Genomic DNA, 17,900 nt, shown 5'->3' with positions numbered 1-17,900 from the left:
GCTGTCATTAGAGGGTGAGGATCTTCAGGAAGTGCTTGGATCTATTTTATAACATGCATGTGCCAATGCATCTCTCTGAGATTAGCAAACCAGCCTAGTTGTGGCTTCGTGTAGAATCCCCATAGGCCCCTTGCAACTGATGGCACAACTTCTCGTTTGGGGTAGTAACCATCAACAGAACACAACAGTGAAGAGTTAGTGTCTCTTTTCACTTAATTTATCATTCAGAATTGGTATCTCCTGTTTAGGTTTTGTGGCTTTTTATATAGTGGGGCAGTTTAAATGTCTTAATTCTCTTCTGATATCAATAATAAAACTGTTGTTCCAAGTGAAAAACATGCAAGGGAAAAAGCAGCACTTCTTTAGGAAGGTTAATGAAGGGCACAGCATCAGATTCCAGTGCATTTCCAGCAGAAAATCCCATGAATGGTCCCTAGTCTCCAGGTCAAATCTTTCTGCGTAGCATTACCTTCTGCCTCACCCAGAAAAGAAGCCACAGGGAGCTGCAGAAATGGGGAGCAGCTTCCTTTTACACTGAAAGCACAGTTGCAATGTGATATTTTCCGCCAGTCTTCAATCATTTTTTGCTTTCAAAAGTGAACCACTACCTCCCCCAAACCCAAACCAAAAAGTATATTCTACTTTAGAACAGAATTGTTTCTTTCTACTTTAGAACAGAATTGTTTCTTTCTACATTACCTTCTCCTTGGGGTTTCTCTCACATGTTTTATCTTTTTTGTTCCTTCTATAGTCACTCAAGAATACAGACCAAGTGAAAACAAATTAATTTTAATGCCTTTTCTGGGAAAAATAAAAGTACTACAAAAAAAGCATTTTTGATAAAAGCTTTTTATTAAATGAGGATTGTTAATAACAACAAAGGCAAGCAGTTGGCAGTAGTAAATTAACTATATTCTGACAGTACTCTGCTGATAATAGTAGTGAATGTACATAAGACTGCATTATTGTAGAGTTCAAAGGAAGGAGAAAACAGGAGGGGAGCTAAAGCTGGGGGAAACATGGAAAATACTGGTTTTGTGAAGAAATGACAGAGATTCTGGTCTGTTTTTATTGGGATTGCGTTTTTCTAGCAAACTTAAAATCAGTGATGGTACTCAAATTGTGAACTTCTGAGCAACCCAGAACTTTCCAGAAAAGGCTTATTTTTTGAAAAAAAATTGGGTTTTAGTCTGACCTGCCATTGGCTCCAGGGTCTCGTTAGTCCATTTGTCTGAGTGGAAGACCAGGTCTTCCACTTCCAAGCTGTGTCAGTTTAGAATAGGAAAAATTTCACTAAAATCAGCATAATTTAGTGTCGCTTCACTGTGAAGACGTCTCTGCTTCTGTCATATGTTTTACTACATCCTCTTTCTGGGACTGTTTTTGCAGGCCATGTTAAGGCTGGGCTGTCCAAAATTAGATTATTCCCAGGCTGTCTAGTTTGAAGTGAATTATGTCCCTATGTGGATCATCACGCAAGCACCCTGGAACTTGAACAGAAGTTGACTTCTGACATGCACTTAATTAGGTACCAGAAATTAAGAATGGAAAATTATTACCTGTAACTACCTTACCTATAAATTCCTTAGGCCTGTCTTAGCAAATATCAAACACTGTAATAGTCATTGCAGAAATCACATGGGTGTAGGATTAGAGGAATCAAACACAGATACACACACAGAGCTACAAACCTACCTGTAATTAGCTAGCATGGGGGGGAAAAGAGCAAATAATTCTGTTTTCAATAGTCAATGAACATGTAGCAAGTGTATGAAGATACTTCTTTGGGGCCAGAAAACAGTGCTCAGACCGTAATTTTTGGCTGCAGCTATGGAGTGTTCCAGAGAACACACAGAAGGAAAATGGGGCATTTTTGCAGCCATGGGTCTGTGCTGGCCATGTACCATACTGGTGCTTGCACATTATTGCTGCAGCTGCACCCTCCCCCAAGAAGACAAGGTATTAAGCATGAATTTCCACAGCTTGTGGCCTGTAACCTTCTTCTCCTGGCAATGCTGTGGGGGATAGGAGAACAGAAAAAGCAGTTAACATCCAGACTGGTCTCACTGGAAGGTTTCCTTCGCCCAAATGATCCTTCCAAGGCCAATTGTTCCAGTTCAGCTCATAAGGCCCATTTGCACTTGAGTTACCTCGCTCCAACTTGCAAGGCCTTTTGGGGAAGCGAGGCGTTGAGCAAGGAGAAGGGTAGGAACCACGGTACCCCCATTGGTGCTACCTCCCTGGTGCAGCCTCCATGCAGGAGGCTGGTTTTCCTCCTCTCCTGTCCTCACCCCATCACACGATCTCACAAATTCATCAGTCTCTGTAAACTTGATGGAAGAAGTTTTGCTTGTTCACAGGACAAGCTCAGTGGGCATGTTTCACTTTGCCATGCCACTTTAAAGTATTCTGAAGTTCCTACTCATCTGATACCGAGCTCTTTTACATAAGGTGTGAGCTTTTGGGGGATGATTGCAATCAGCCCAATTTCCCTGTCATTGAAGTCGTGGAGAATATGAGGGGCCTCTTTCCTCAGTCCCCCACACTTCTGAAAGTACACGAGAAAGAAATATTCTGGGGCTGGTAGATTCCTTTGAGTTGCCCCCGCTGCATATATTCAGTGAGATATGCAGTACAGAGTAGCTGTTCGGTTTCTCTTCACCCTCCTTATGTGGGCTGATTTGAGATGCAGCCATGCTAGTAAAACGAACCTGACAGAAAAGCCTCTAATTTAATTCAGAAGCAGAATGCAGATTCTTTACAATTAAACCATAGTTGTGCGTTTAATACAGCATACAGTAATTGCTGGGAAAAATAGGAAAACCCCACGATAGGTAACACACCTAACAAACCAAAGTAAAGTAGGAATACAGCACTTGGCACACACATAACTGTTCATCAAAACACGGTGAAAGCCTCCAGGTTATGTCATCACCTGCACAAAGACCAAAGCACATGTTCATCCTTCCAGATAACGTCTACTTCAGAGTGAAGATAAATCACCTGGGAGCATGAAGTCCCTGTGGCACGGGCACAGTGACTTTCCAACAGGAGCAGCCTAAAAGGGCAGCCACCCCCAGGCAGCCCCAAGAAAGCCAGGGAAATGCCACTGTCACCTGATGCATCCAGACACCTGATGACAGTGACAGGCACTGCAGAGTGGTGGTCATACTCATGGCCACAATAAAGAAGGGAGGCAGATATTTCCCTCCTGACTGTATTTTTGTTTCCTTCCTTTAATCCTGACCTGTTTGGGATGCCAATGGGACTGAACCCATCCGCTTCATGAGCATTTCATGACTTTCCTATTCTTGCTCTCACACTGCCTTGCTGACAAAAATGAGGGGTTTGACTCAGCAGAAGTGTCAATACACATCTTTCCTCCTTTCCACCAGTGGTGTAACTTGCCTGGAGCTTGAATCTCCGTGCCCATAGTCAAAGCTCTCCCATCCAGCCAACAAGGCACTGCAAGAACTCAAAAACCCCAGCCCTGGCTCTGTTCAGCCAGACTTACCAGTCTGCTTCCTTCTGCCTAGGAAAATTCTGTCGGCATTTCTCCAAGTCTTGCAAGTTGCCTTGAGGATATGCCATTGGTTGAGGCTGCATGACTGATCAATTCCTCCCTCTCCTCCCATCCTCCATTTTCCAGCTTCGTGTCTTCAGCTGATGGATAAAACAACAACAACAACAAAAACCCAAACAATTTTAAAATTCCCATGGCAATATATAGATAGATAGATTACAGTCAATTACCAGAAGCAGTTATTGATCAAGGCTGGTTTAGAAGTATACTTGCTTTCTGCAATCAAGCTTACAATACAATTTGCCCTGCATTCAGCATCTATTTCAATTAAAATGAAAGGGGAGGAAATGTCACTTATTTTAAATAAAAAGCTTTCAAGCTATGCTTGCAGTCCGCTTTGAGGATCTAGGACAGATCAAAGCTGCTTTGAGAACTCATCCATTCTGCTTCAAATATGATAGTGCATTGTCCATAGAAAAAATTAAGGCAGTGTAAGATATCAAAGGAGAAAGTACATTTTGGGCTTCCAAGCAGTGGTCTCAAACCTGGTAATGTCTGCCAGAATAATAACAGAACAGGAGTGACATTAATCCCCTCAGTCAGAGAGACCAAGACATTGGCAATTGCGGGCACTGCACCAGAAATGGTTTCTTAAATTAATCAAGCTCTGCCTTAATGATAGTGAGGTCATCCATATGGATCAAAAGCCTTGGTCAATGCCAGCTTCTCAAAACTGACTGAAATCAGTCAATTATGAACAAGTTAGGAATTGAGGTTTACCTCAAACCTAATCCCTTTGCTGATCAGGACATTATTCTAACTTCCAACCTAAAGGCATTCAAGGGAAACGTATCCTTTTCATCCTTGTTTTGGCATTGTCCTTTGAATAATGTGTCTCTTTTGTGCCATTCTATGCCTGCTCCTTATTTAATGACAGATAGCAATCACATCTCCTTTCAGCTGTTCGCCAAGTTTAGCGAACCAGACATTTCGGCAATCCGCTGTGTGATAGTTCATCATTCTTCTGAACACCTAATTTTGTCTGCTTTTCTATCTGCCTGTTCCAGTCTGAGTGTGTCTTCCTTGAATAAAGGTAGCTATTCACAGTAACCTAAAAGAAGTCTCACCAAGGTGCTGCACTGTTCAAGTCTCTCTCAGCTGTCGCTCTGCCGTGTCTTCTCAATATTTCTTTCTCCTGTCTTTCTGCTTTCTTGGGCTTGTGCTTCCTCCTACCCCTTCTCATTCCCACTCGTACCACTTTTTGTGCTGCTGCTTTTCTTCACCGCTGCTTTTCCCATCAAAGGCCAAAATAAGTGAGAAAAGTGTCAGGTCCTCCTTTCCAAACCTGTTGATTGAACGTGCTGAAGAATAAGTGATCTGCAGGGAATAAGATTTCTTGGGCTGTTAGCTTCAATGGAGCTGTCTGGTTCAGCATGTCAAGCCTTTGAGCACAATTTCTTACTGCAGAGCTCCACCGCTGCTCTTCCTTTCTCTAAACGTACTCTGAAGGGCTTTTGTATCAGTGTGTAAGGGGTATGGGTAAGACCTAATTTAGGGAATGGGAGAAGCAGACTTCATTATCTATCAGAAACGGTTCCATGCCCTTAAAATGTATTTTTCAAGGCAACTGGTCCTGATGCTGCATGGCGTGCTTGTCTTCTATGCACTGAAATTAGAGCTGCTGTCCTGATGGTGTTTTGGCTGTTTGTTTGGAGCTAACCTGTATTAGCACAGAAAGAAATGTCTTAACTTGAAGTTCAATTTGAACTTGTGATTAAGCTCAGTTCTTTTTATGAAGGAGGTACCTATTTTTACTTGCTACGGTTCTACCTTAAAGATGGGGCAAACTCCAGATCTTGTCGATGAAAAAGATAAAGAAGGTTTAAATGAGAGATGAAACCTTCTATCATGCTAGGGCACTTCATTAGCTGGTCGCTGGCATGTTGCACACCACAGTGAGACCATGTTTATTTTTGTGTACTAAATGCTCTAGTAAGGATAGTTAACAAAAAAAGAAACGAGTTGAGGTTGAATCCTTAAGGAAATTTCAAGTTGAACAAAAACTAATGTGAAAGTTGAGACTGTAACAACCTTGGCAGTGTCCCTTTAAATTATGCTTAATAAATACCATGGAGCCGAAGTGTTCTGCATATATTTGTAACAAACGGTTGCACAAATATTTGGCTCCTAACGATGAACTAAATGGTATGACATTTGCCTGGGAAAATAAATTACTTTAACGTGTGTTGTATAAAATATGAGGTGATCATGTAATGTATGTGTATACTGTAGAGTTTTGCTGAGTGATTAAGTTATTACCAAAGGAAATTTATGAGAAATAAACAAGAAATACTCAGAGATGCTGTAAATGTCATGTTACGCTCAAGGGCCTTTTGCAGCTGAATAATTTTTATGTGGATGAGGATGACAGGATCATGCAGCAAAAAAGTCACGTTAGAATGAGTTAATCTTTGTATTTGCACATAGTTTTCTTGGTATTTAATGTAGCTACGATGTTTCTGTTTCAGATTGTAGGCTCAATTCCTAATGAGGATGACATAATCAAATCAGACTAAACAGAGTGATCCAGCATGGTCTCAGCACCAAATTTTAAACTGTCTCAGTTCAAGAAGAGAAGCTGCCTAGTAAAGAAATGGGAAATAAATTGGTCCTCATAGTCAAATCATGGCTGGTTTGGGCAAAATCTTACTGCCTAATTTATGTGACTTTTTAGAAGGGTGAAGTAATCTCCCTTAGAGGTGTTTCTCTGTGCAACTCTCATGTCCCACAAGCAGGGAAAGTTTAGAGACTGCCAGATCTCTGCCCTCCTCTCCTGCTAGGATGATCTGCAGGGTTCTACATAAGGCTGCGTACATGAGGAAGAAATGGAAAGCAGTGAACTGGAGAATATGAACTGGCGAGGGAAAAGCAGACACATACATTTCTTCGCAGACAAAAAGTGTAGAACATGATAGACCTGATCTTCAAATAGCAGCAGGAAATAATACAGCTAAAAAAATCATCACACTCATCTTCTTTTCCCTAACAACCTCAGATAGGTGAGGCTCTTTCTTGAGCATCTAGCAGAATCATTAAAAAAAACATGGCTGTTTGGTTTGGGAGGGGTGGGGGGGTGTCTTTAACTACTCCAGTAGTTAAGAAGAACGTGATAAACTAGGGCACAGCCTGCTCGGTGAGTGTGTCACTGGCATTTTGTGATGCAGCAGTACAGAAAGCAGCTCCCCAAGTGGCGATCCTGGAGTCAGTTCCTACCATGGGAGAGGAACAGCTGGGGTGTGTGAAGGTGGAGGACAATGGTCGTGAGAGAGTTACAAGATTTTTAAGCCTTTAGAAGTGAAGGAAGGGTAACATAAACCTGAAGGCAAAGGACTTGAAGGCAGCAGACTTTAATAAACACAGATGATATTAGCAGGTAAATTCTTCTGGGAATCAAATCTATGGCAGAAAAGAGCTCCAGAAAGAGTTGATGGTTCATTAAATAAATTAAAAACAAAACAAAAAACCCCAACCAAACAAACAAAAAAAAAGACAGTAGGAACAAAATCATGAAATATTTCGGTGTGTAGAAGGATAGAAAATGCAGTAAGAGCTATCTGTGAAATCACAAGCTCTTCAATGATCTCAAGTGCAAGAAGGGAGTGTGCAGAACATAGAAACTAGGTCAAATATCTAAAAATGAATGTTTAAAAAAACCTCAGTGTGAGCATACAGAGACAAAATCAGGAAGTTTAAAGCACAAAACAAAATACTTCTATTGTTTGCTTATACTAATTAGACATTTTAAGGACATTTTTGATAGCAACAAAAAGGGAAACCAGGGGAAGAATTACTTCATGGGTAGGAAAATTGGCAGATGATGCTCAGAAAGCTTAGTACCTTTTTTAAAGACTAGAAGAAGACAAACAGAATGCTTCTGTCAAAAGTAGGGGCAGGGAATTGTGGATCCGAGGAATTAGGAATATTCACCATACCTGTAAGTTCTGAGAAAAAGACTAAAACAACCAATCAGGTGATTTCTAATTCCATAAAATTTAAAAATGAGATGCAGCTTGATATGATTTGCCTTTTTCTAAATTCACCAAGTTTCCTTTTATGATGAGGAAACAGGTAGGGCAGTTGGAACTAGATGATCTTAAGATCCTTCCCAACCCTAACTATTCTATGATTCTATGATTGTGGGTACAAGAGGAACAATATAGGCCACACACAGGGTTGTATGTGTGTGTACACGTGTGTGTACATCTGTGCTGAGAGTCAAGGAGGGACTGGACAGGCCCACCACAAATACACCTGAAAGAGGGGCTTTCAAACAGAGGCAGAATGTGAGATCCCCTGTGGTTCCTGCTGCCAGTGCTTATGCAGCAGAGTGTAAAATGCAGGGGGTACCTGACCAGAAGGGAGCTGTGGAGAGACATGAGTGGTGGGTGTGCTCTCGCAGTGCTCTTGCAGCTGGAAGCAGTTGTGGCCCTTTTGATAAAGAGGATGCGCAGCGAGGAGGGGAGGACACAGAGAGCAGATGTGGGCTGGTGGGGCCTTTTGCTGCATAGCTTTGAGCATCCTGTGCTTCTGAGCTGAACAGCAGGAGAACGTGTGGCCAACGAGAAGACCCACAAAAGCCTTGCAAGTAAAAGGGGAGCTAACCTTCCCAGTGCTGACAGCATCTCACTGTGCTTCTGCAACCCGGATGCTTGTGCCAATGCCTTAAGGAGAGCGCTGAATATCGGGAAAGATGCTGCATGTAAGAAAGCCCAAGGTTCAAAGTATTTCTCTGGAGCTGTGATTCTTTATCTGTGTTTAATGGACATAGTGGATAAGACATGACAAAAAGTAATCCAGTTACACTAGAAAAATGCTCTAATGCTGAGCATGGTGAAGAAGAGTGACATGCCCCTGCTGAACAGAGCGTCCTCATCTTCCAGTGCTTGTAACAACAGGTCAGATAGATTTCTGCTAGGTATGACTTACGTACAACTGATCCACCTCAAGGTCAGTGGGACATTGTAAATGAGTTTGTGCAGCCTCTTCCATTACTGTTTTTCAGCCAGGATATTATGATGCATATCTTGAGTAATGTCCTGGCAGGAACCCCACTGGAATGGTGAGGGTTTTCACTCAAGACCATCTGGCTCATCATTTGCTCTGAGGTGCACATTCAGGCTGTGGTCTTCAACCTTCTGCACAGTGAGTATACAGCTAGCAGCTGTATACTCACTCGGAAATGGCTGAGGAGGTCCCAAGGACCAATCCAGCGGGTGGAATATTTTGTCTCTGGGGGTAGCTGTGCCAGACACCTTAGGGAGAAATGCAGAAGCTGTGTGAGTGGGTAACCAGTGAATAAACTGCTCCTTCATGAAACAAGGGCAAATATGAGACTCCAGCTCCTACATTAAGAAGTTAAGTCCTAATTTGAAGCACAGCTATCCCAGCCCTGAGGCTGCTCATGCGTGGAACAGCCTTTCTTTCTCATCCCCTGCCTCTCAGTGCTGCTGGTGGGTTTTGCTGTTAATGTGAAACAGTCAGGAGTACCAGGTCTACCTGCTGAAGACTTAGCTTGTACACTTCTGACTGCTCCCTCCATAAATCAAACAGCTTTCTCAGTCTTAATTTGGTTTTGTTCCCAACTTCGCTAACAGTTTTTATTAACCATACGTTACATTTCTGTGTGTTTTGATAAAAGGCTAACATCAGCCTTTGTTTTAGTGGAGAAAACTAGGTTACTCTGGAGGATGGTGGAGAACAGTAACCTACTGCAAGATGCTTGAAATGCCTCCTAGAAGAGAGCCCTGAGCTCGCTTTTGTCTGTGAAGGTATCACAGGGACACTAAGCTCCTTAAGCTAAATTAGCTCTTCTGAGTAGGTCTCTGTAGAGTGTCAGGCTGACCATAACCAAATGCAATACTCCAGGTGAATCACTAAACCTTAATGGCACTGTAATGTCATAATAGTGAGTGTATTTTCCATCCCATTCCTTAGGTACCGCAACATCTTGTTTGTGATTTGACTACTGGCTTACACTGAGCTTCCAGGTGAATGTCCCAGTCTTTCCCAGACTTTGTCAACTAATTTAGGACCAAGCACTGTGCAGAGTGCTTCAGGTTAGTCCATCCGCTGGACATGATTTTGCATTAATGAGCACCAACATAGCTTTGCCATCCCAGTGCCCACATGCTCATGCTGGACATGACAAGGATCCTTTCCTCTCCACTGGCTCAGCCTAACCTAAATAACTTTGTGTCACCTTCAAAGGTTGCTCCCCCACCTCTTTTCTAGATCACAAAGAGATACTGCAAATGCTACTCATCATGTTATACAATTAATTGGCATATTAATATTAATACATGATCTAAAAAAAGACTGAAAAAACATTCCAGCTTCAAAGATAGGAGGTGCCAGGATTAAGGCTTCTTACATAGTTGTGATCTAAACCCCTCTGTACAGCAGCATAGGTTTTAGTCATGGGTATATAGATGATTATTTAGAGGATCCCTTCTTATTTAGGAGGCAGTATAGAGTCTGGACTAGAAGGACTATTTTTCTGACCAAGGATGCAGTCTCTGGGTATATGTGTGAATCTCCTAACAAGAAGCAAGCATGCAACTGCGGCAAAAATGGCCTGGGCTCGTTTGGGCTACCCAGCTAAGGTGATGGGTTGACATCTATACACAGAAGATTCCAGCTGCAATCCCCTTTTACTTCCTGTCTTCCCCTACCAGGATTCTTCCACCCTAGCACAATCATCTCAGAACTAACAAAAGGAGAGGCTGATTTTTCTGTAATTTCTATAATCAGGAAAGCAAGCACTCCAACTTTCTTGTTCCCTATGGAGACATCAACAGGCCTAAATTCTCTTCTGCATTTGTAAACAGCTGGGAAAGGCTGACCCTTAAACTGTTGCCATACTGCTTTTCTTTCAGATACCTCACCCAACAGTTTGGCAGATTTAATAAATTTTGCTTTGGGACGAAGGCAGATTTACTGGAATGGTTAGCAACTTTATTAGTGTTTAACATGCAGCTGTACTGAATAAGTAAATTTAACTGTAAATAAGAGCCAAAATTCTGTATAATCAGATTAATACAACAAACTATAACAATATTCATTGAAACAGAATGATGCAATATTGACTGCATTTGCAGTTTGTGCTGATCTGGAAAGAAAAAAAACCCCAACATGTACCTGAGAAGACTGTCACCAGAGCATTATTGAGAGTTTTTTCTGTTGTGTAATTTTTTAAGAACCAGAACTATTTACTTGTCAATTGGAAATTAAACCAGTGAGACTCAATTAATGCATGACACTATTCCCTTTGAGCACAAATGTGACTCAGAAGCAATTCATAAAGAAGACAAGCTCGTGCTTAGCTTAGCTATGTGACCTGCTTAGTGCTCAAAGGGACCCGTCAAACTGAAATTAGGCAGTTAAAAAAAAAAAAATCATTCTAAATAAATTCAGAAACTAACAGATCCTGGGATCCCTCTGCTCATTTATATAGCTTTGCTATCACATTTTCCAGTTTTTTGTCAAGTTTCTCCCTGAGGTGGGACATGAAGGTGAGAGGAGGTTGTCTAATCACAACTTTACAGTCTGTTCATCAAATGACAAGTCATGCATAGCATGGTTTCAGCCCATCACCATGATAACCAGGTTGTGTTCTGTCCTGTGCTATGGCTGGCCACAGTTTTCTGTGTTTTCGGTGCTTGGTTAGCCATGGTGAGGATTGCTGTAATGGTAATTTAAAGCACAAAGATTTTTGCAGGGCCAAGCTGCCAGCAAGAGCTGAGCAGATCTGCCTTTCAGATCATATCATATCAACTCAAGGGAAGGGAAGGGACATCATTCCATGTGAAGTGTGGTCGTTCTGGCCGTGACTCCTCTCTCAGCTGAGAGACTCCTCGGGATGCAGCATTTGCTCTGTTTTGCTGCAGATAATTTACAGGAGGTTTGAGTAACTGTGAAGGCATTTGGAAAAATAACGCAGCCCCCTTTTTAAAACTATTTCAGGCTCAGCAGTTTTGCTTTTGGGAAGAAGGCAGGTTGAGAGTTGGTTGCATGTTTCCAAACAGCAGCTGTATAGAGGTGAGGGTGAGACTCCCAGTTGGAGAGACAAGCTGGATCTGTCGGGGCTATGATTTGGTTGTCTAAACTGTCCCATGTGAAACACCCTAAGCATCCAAGTCATCCATATATAGCTGGTACAGATGACACAAAAGCCCATATGGATCGCTTGGATATCCTGAGGTGTCTCAAGGACGCTGGACCTTCCTGGTTCAGATTACCTGAGTCCTGGCCCCTCTGTTGCCCCAGCAGAGATGAGGTGGCACCCAGATCTACAATATCCTGGACAAACAATTGCATGCATGCAGGAATGGCACCATTTGCTAAAGAGGTCCATCAGGTGAAATTTTGGCTGCTAAAGAGGGCAAAATGGCTGAAGAACTTCATTATGCCCTATGAATCCCTCAGCAACACTAGGCTACCTGAAAAGCCTCTCACTACATTAGATTAGTGCACCTCAAGGTCACAAGAATTAACAGTTGGAAGGGACGGCCTCCCAGCCCTTACTGCCCCATGCACTGAGGCAGGGCTGAGCATTTCTGAACCATCAGTGCTGGATCTTTCCTTAATCTTCTCTTTGAAAAGCTGAACAAAACATCTCTGGGTTATGCCTTCCAGTGCTGCATGATTCCCGTCATTAGGAAGTTTTCTCTATTGCCTAGCCTAAATCTTCTTTACTTCAGTTTAAGCTGATTTCTTCTTGTCCTTTTGATGGACGTGGTGAGCAGTTGATCATAATCCTCTTTATAACAACCTTGTACATACTGGGAGACAGGGAAACAGATTTTCTGAGAACTTGGTGTTGGCCTTAAAATAACTCTTCCAAATTATTTTGCTTTTTGTAGCACTTGGCCACAAAATAGGCAGTTTTCATAAAAGAAAGAGACAGGAACGATCATTTGATAACCATCTCTATCCTTCTGCAAACACAGGTTTTTAGTCCTCTGAGAGGCGACCTGTCAGACATTAAACTGATACTCTTATTTATCAGTGTCATGTGTAATCTGTAAATCCTTCTAGTGAGATAAAGGTTTGCAATTTTGTTCCAACAAAAATGTTTGAAGACTTTAACTGACTGGTTCCTCTGATCCCTGATTGCACTTGCCGTGGCCTAAGTGGCTAGATGCTGAGCCAAAGGAAAGTTGTATTAGGTAATCTGGATAGTAACACAATAGACTTCCTGCTTCTTACAGAAGCTGGAGATTAGGAAACGCAGTGCAGATAATCAACAAAACCAAAATGCACTGATTTTAGAAATCACTCAGGAGCATTTTGCCAGCCATGTAGGACCGGTGCTGCCACTTGGCTGTGCGTGTTTGGCTCCTGGTGCGAACCTTGGGCTGCGCGTGTCCATGTCTCCTCCTCTCTGCAGGAAGAAACCTCTTGCACAAAACTCAATTCGCCTTCTCTGAAAAATTAAACCCATTTGTCAAGGAACAGGAACCCTGTCTGAAACCTGGAATCAGTTGGTGCTGCTGCCATTCATCCGTGAGAAGTGCTGACAGCCTTTGAAAAGCAGTGCAAAACCTGTGGGTGCCTCACACTACCATTCCAGTTTAGATTATGGAGCTGGGGACATAAAGTCCACCACTGTTCATTGTCTTGAAAGGGATCAGTTTGAGGAAGAAGCAAGGAGTAAAGAAGATTGTGTCTGCTGACACTGAGCAGGCTGGAAGAAACTCCAACTCAGGGTTGAGAATAATGCATATTGCACAGGAATGGTTTCCCTTTTAGCCATTTGTAGAAATACTTGTGCTCAAGATTTGCTCAGAAAACACCAGTTTTGCATGCTACATATAGCTCCTCAGTGGCGTGACATGATAGCTCAGAGGAGCAAAAGTAATAGGTGGCATTGGTGGGCACTGCCTTGTTATCCCCAAGTCAATAGGAATTGAAGCAATGCCCAAGTTATGTGACCCGAGGAATAAAGCGTTGTTTTGTAGGCTTGGTCATCTTTCCCAAAATACCCACACTAAGCCACAGGAAGCGCAGTGCTGTACCCCGCTATCTCTGTAACCTCCCACAGGGAGCTTAGCTGCCTGTGTTTCAAGGACCCAAGGCCCAGCTCTGATACGGCACAGCTGCGTAACCTTGAGTGAGGCTGCTGAGAAAAAGCCAAGGGAACATCAACACACAGATAAGAGAGGTAAAATTACTGTCAGAGGTGGGGACGCTGAAAGGGGCTTGTTGTAGAGCTCAAGAATTCTAGAGGGAAAACACCTGCAAGAAAAGGTATTGAATCCTCTTTTTTTGTTTTTGTTTGGTTTTTTTTTTTAAAAAAAGTGATACTGTTTGGAGACTGGTCAGGGGTTAGTTGGGTCACGTCGTTGGTGTTATCTCCTGCTGCACAGGAATAACCAGCTGTTTGAAATGCCTGTCATCCCTTGTAGTAAAGGTGCATGATCCTGCTTTGAACCGCAGATGTCTCTCCCAGCCTCAGGGATTCTGTTCAGTGTGTGGAGTGATGCTGCTGTAATGGCACCAGGGGTATGGCCATGTCCTGTCTGAGCAGAACAGCATGGAAAAGTACCTAAAGGGGGCCTACAAGAAACCTGGAGAGAGAATCTTGACAAGGGTACATAGTGATAAAATATGGCTATAAACTGAAAAAGGGCAGATTTAGATTAGATATAATGAAGAAATTCTTCACTATGAGGGTGGTGAGGCACTGCAACAGGCTGCCCAGAGAAGCTGTGGCTGCCCCATCCCTGGCAGTGTTCAAGGCCAGGTTGGATGGGGCTTGGAGCAACCTAGTGGAACCCTGGAGCCGGTGCTGGGAAGAGGGCTGGTGGGAGATGGAGGTGAGGGCAGCCTTTTTTGGGAGCTGCTGCCCGGTGCAGACCCTCGTCCCGGTCCACACGCAAGCTGTGGTGCAGCCCTGCCCAACCACAGCCCCTCTATAACATATATTAAGGTAGAGAAAAACAACATTTGAAACTGTAGGAACATCAGAAAACCTTTTGAAAAGTAAATGATGAGTGTAACATTGTCAAGACCTCTTCTCATATTGATGAGAAAGAATTTGCACTAAGAAATCCTATTAATAGAGATGATTTGCATAAATCTTTTGTGCAGCAGGCTCCAAATCATTTGTATTCTACATACTTCTCCTGTGGCATGTATGTTAAAATAATGTATTTTTAATAATATATTCATGTTGCCACTTTACAAATGTACGCAGCCATGACTCACCAGTATCTAATTTCTCCTGCAGAAGTGAAGTCAAGCTTACAGATCTGTAAATGCCGAAACTTCATTAAACACCAGTTCTCAAAAATTCCCCTTCCAGTAAGTTATCACAACTATCCCACAAAAGCTTTCTAGCATCTTCCTCTACAATCCTAGGATGTGATTTATCACTCCAGTCTGGGTGCTCTGAGAACTTTTAATAGTACTAATTGCCTTATTATCCACTCCAGTGCAGGAGTAAAACCTTTTGACATTTTCCTTCCTTCCCTGAGGAAAACAAATCCCAGTTCCTGGGATATTGCCTTCTGCTGCCTCTGTGATTACTGGGGCAAGGAATTCCTTTAGGCCCTTTGCCTTATCAACCTCATCTGTCACCAACTTTCCATTCCTGTCTCTCTCTCAGTGCTCCCTAATCACTTTGCATTTTCTGCTATTTTGTGTTATTTTTTTCCTCTTCCTTTTTGCTTGTGATGTCAACCTTCATCGCATATTCTATTCCTTATTTTCTATCAAAGTACTTTTCCACATCAGGATCTGTGATACTCACCTTGCTCCAGTTTACTATTTTTAATTTAGTATAGGAGTGCCTATTAAACAAACAAACAAACAAAAAAGTCATTTTTCTGGCTGTTCTATATTTGACAATTTGCTGCAACAACTCCATGCAAATCACACACACACAAATTCCTGTATGTCACCTACTAGATGACCTTAATTTTCTAAAAGCAAATCTAGCATCACAAAAACATTTGGCAAATCTCTAACCTTTCAAATGCTGACATAATAAATAAATTTGCCTCTTTTTTTTTTTTTTTAAAGTGAAAAAACCTAGAATTAATTGCAGTACCACATACCCTCAGTATCTATTTTTCTTGCTGAGTGTGAACAGCAAGAAGAGACCGGCCATGGAAGAGCATTTATGATGTTCAGATTCTGATTATAACAATTATGATTATGTTCAGATGTGCAGGAACACAAGGCTAAACCCAGGAGAAAGACAAGAGGGGCTGAGTGAGGTAACACCTGACTTTCACAGTCCCATAGATGTGCTGCTCAGATGGGCCCACTGGAGCCTCCTGCTCACAGCAGGATGGTTGGCCACTGACACTGGATCAGGTCAGCTGTGACTTTGTTCAACCAAATCTTGTAAACCCGAGGAGGGAGGACCCACATCTGCCTGGGGTGACCTGTCTCAGTGCTGCACCACCCTCCCGTTGGAAGAGCTTTACTAACATCCAGTGTGACCCTCCCAAGCCACAGCTTGTGGCTGCTGCCCCTTGTTGAGGATGGTTTGGCTCCATCATCTTCATAATTCCCCTTCAAGTATTTGTAGGCTGCCTTAAATTGCCCCTCAGCCTCCTCTTCCCCAGGCTGAACAACCTCAGCTCCTCTTGTAGGTCCTATGCTTTTGGCCACAATCAGCTCAGGCATTTTTCTCTGGATCCTTTCCTATTTCTCCACATTCCTCTTGAGCTGAAGGGCTCCAAAGCAGCCACAGTATTCCAGGTGGGGTGTCACCAGCACGTAGTACAGACAGGCAAGATCATGAATTTCAAAATTGCTGACCGTGCTCCTCCTAAGGTACCTCAGTATGTGATTTTCTTCGTTTGCACTGAGAGTGCAGTACTCATTCAAATTCCATTTAAGGTCCACCATAACCTCCATGCCTGCTCTAGCACAGCTGCTACTCAGGCAGTGGCTGTCTATGGGGTCAGCCTGCCCCAGGCACTGGACTTTCTGCTTCTCCTTGCTGAACTCTGTGAGACTGCTCTTTGTGCAGTGCTCAACTTCCCCAGCTTTGCCTTTGAGTTGAAGCTCTACAGTTTAGCGTGCTAAATACCTCTCCTCATTTGGCATCATCCACAGTTTGTTAAAGGGCTGCATTCTAGACCATCATACGGGTCTTTGATGAAGATATTGAACAACAGTTGTGCAGCAGCAGTCCCCGATGTCCTCTGCTCTTTACCACTTCCAGCTGGACACCAAGACACTGACTGATCACTGCCCTTGGGGCCTGGCAGCACAAGCAGTTTTCAGCCCACATAAGAGCTCCTCTCCTCTATATACCCAGTCATTTCAGCAGAGAAGAACAGGCTGGTCAAGCATGACTTGCCCTTGGTAAATCACCTTGTCACCCTTCATGCCCTTGGCACTTCAAACATGTTTCATGGAATTCATTTTACCCGACCTTCAGTACCTGCAGGTCAGCAAGTCATGACCTGGACTGCCTTTAAAAATGGGAAAAAATGGGACCTTCTAGGTCAGATTGATCTCAGTCACTGCAAATGTCAATTTTAGAGTAAGGTGAATTGCCACTGAAATGCCTGTTTCGTTTCATTCATACAAGCAGGCCACAGCGTACCTGGCTCGACGTCTCTATGCAGACAGACAAATTCTACTTCTCGTGCCTTAGTGCAGTCCTTGGTTTCTGATTCCCTGTAGACTACCTGAGGGTACCAAAGCCTACCTAGACATTCCTGTAACGACATGAAGGAGAGAAAAAATAAGTGTATATCACTTCCAGTGTTTGTTCTACCTTTGCTTTCATTTACAAACTAACTGGTTAGTCACTGAAGCATATGCTTAGCTTTACTTGCACAGGCAGCCTTAAACCAAAGCTCTTATAGAAGCCAGCATGCAATTTAGTTGGCACAAGAAACTTCTAAAGTTGGAAACTAAGAATCATATTTGATGCCATATAAATACAAAAAAATATTAATGCCATAGAAAGGCAATTTCTCAATGTTTTTTAACTTTCATGTACTGTTATAGGAATGTTAAGAATATAGACTCCCTTATTGCTGTTAATTTTTATTCCTCCTCTATTGTCTCAAGTGGGTTTTGAAACAACATTTGGCAACATTTGTTTTTCATACATTCCTTGCATACATCTGTAAGCTTTTCTTACATTTACAGATTTGTTCAGATGCATTTTGGCTTAGATTTCTGCCTGAGCAACATCGAGTTATCGAGGCATTTTGATTGTCTCACTGGAGAGGATTTGAAATCTGAAAATAAAATTCTGTATATTTGGCTGCAGTATGAGTTTGTTGTCTGTTAAACACATGAGGAAACAGCATAACATTTACTTCACAATTAATACTTTAAGAAA

The 17,900-nt window shown here is 42.5% G+C and overlaps 1 long non-coding RNA gene across 1 annotated transcript; it reads right to left on the bottom strand.

Moving 5' to 3' along the window:
* Positions 1 to 880: 880 nt before the first annotated feature.
* LOC115603902 lies at positions 881 to 17,531 on the bottom strand. Its single transcript, XR_003990039.1, has 3 exons — positions 17,151 to 17,531; positions 3,515 to 3,663; positions 881 to 2,935 (listed from the first exon to the last, which is right to left on the bottom strand). It is a non-coding gene; the product is annotated as an uncharacterized LOC115603902 (long non-coding RNA).
* Between the last annotated feature and the right edge of the window lie 369 nt (positions 17,532 to 17,900).

This window comes from Strigops habroptila, chromosome 2, assembly GCF_004027225.2.
Source record: "Strigops habroptila isolate Jane chromosome 2, bStrHab1.2.pri, whole genome shotgun sequence".
Lineage (NCBI taxonomy): Eukaryota > Metazoa > Chordata > Aves > Psittaciformes > Psittacidae > Strigops > Strigops habroptila.
Note: the sequence above shows the minus strand (reverse complement) of the source record. Positions and strands in the feature narration are given on the sequence as shown.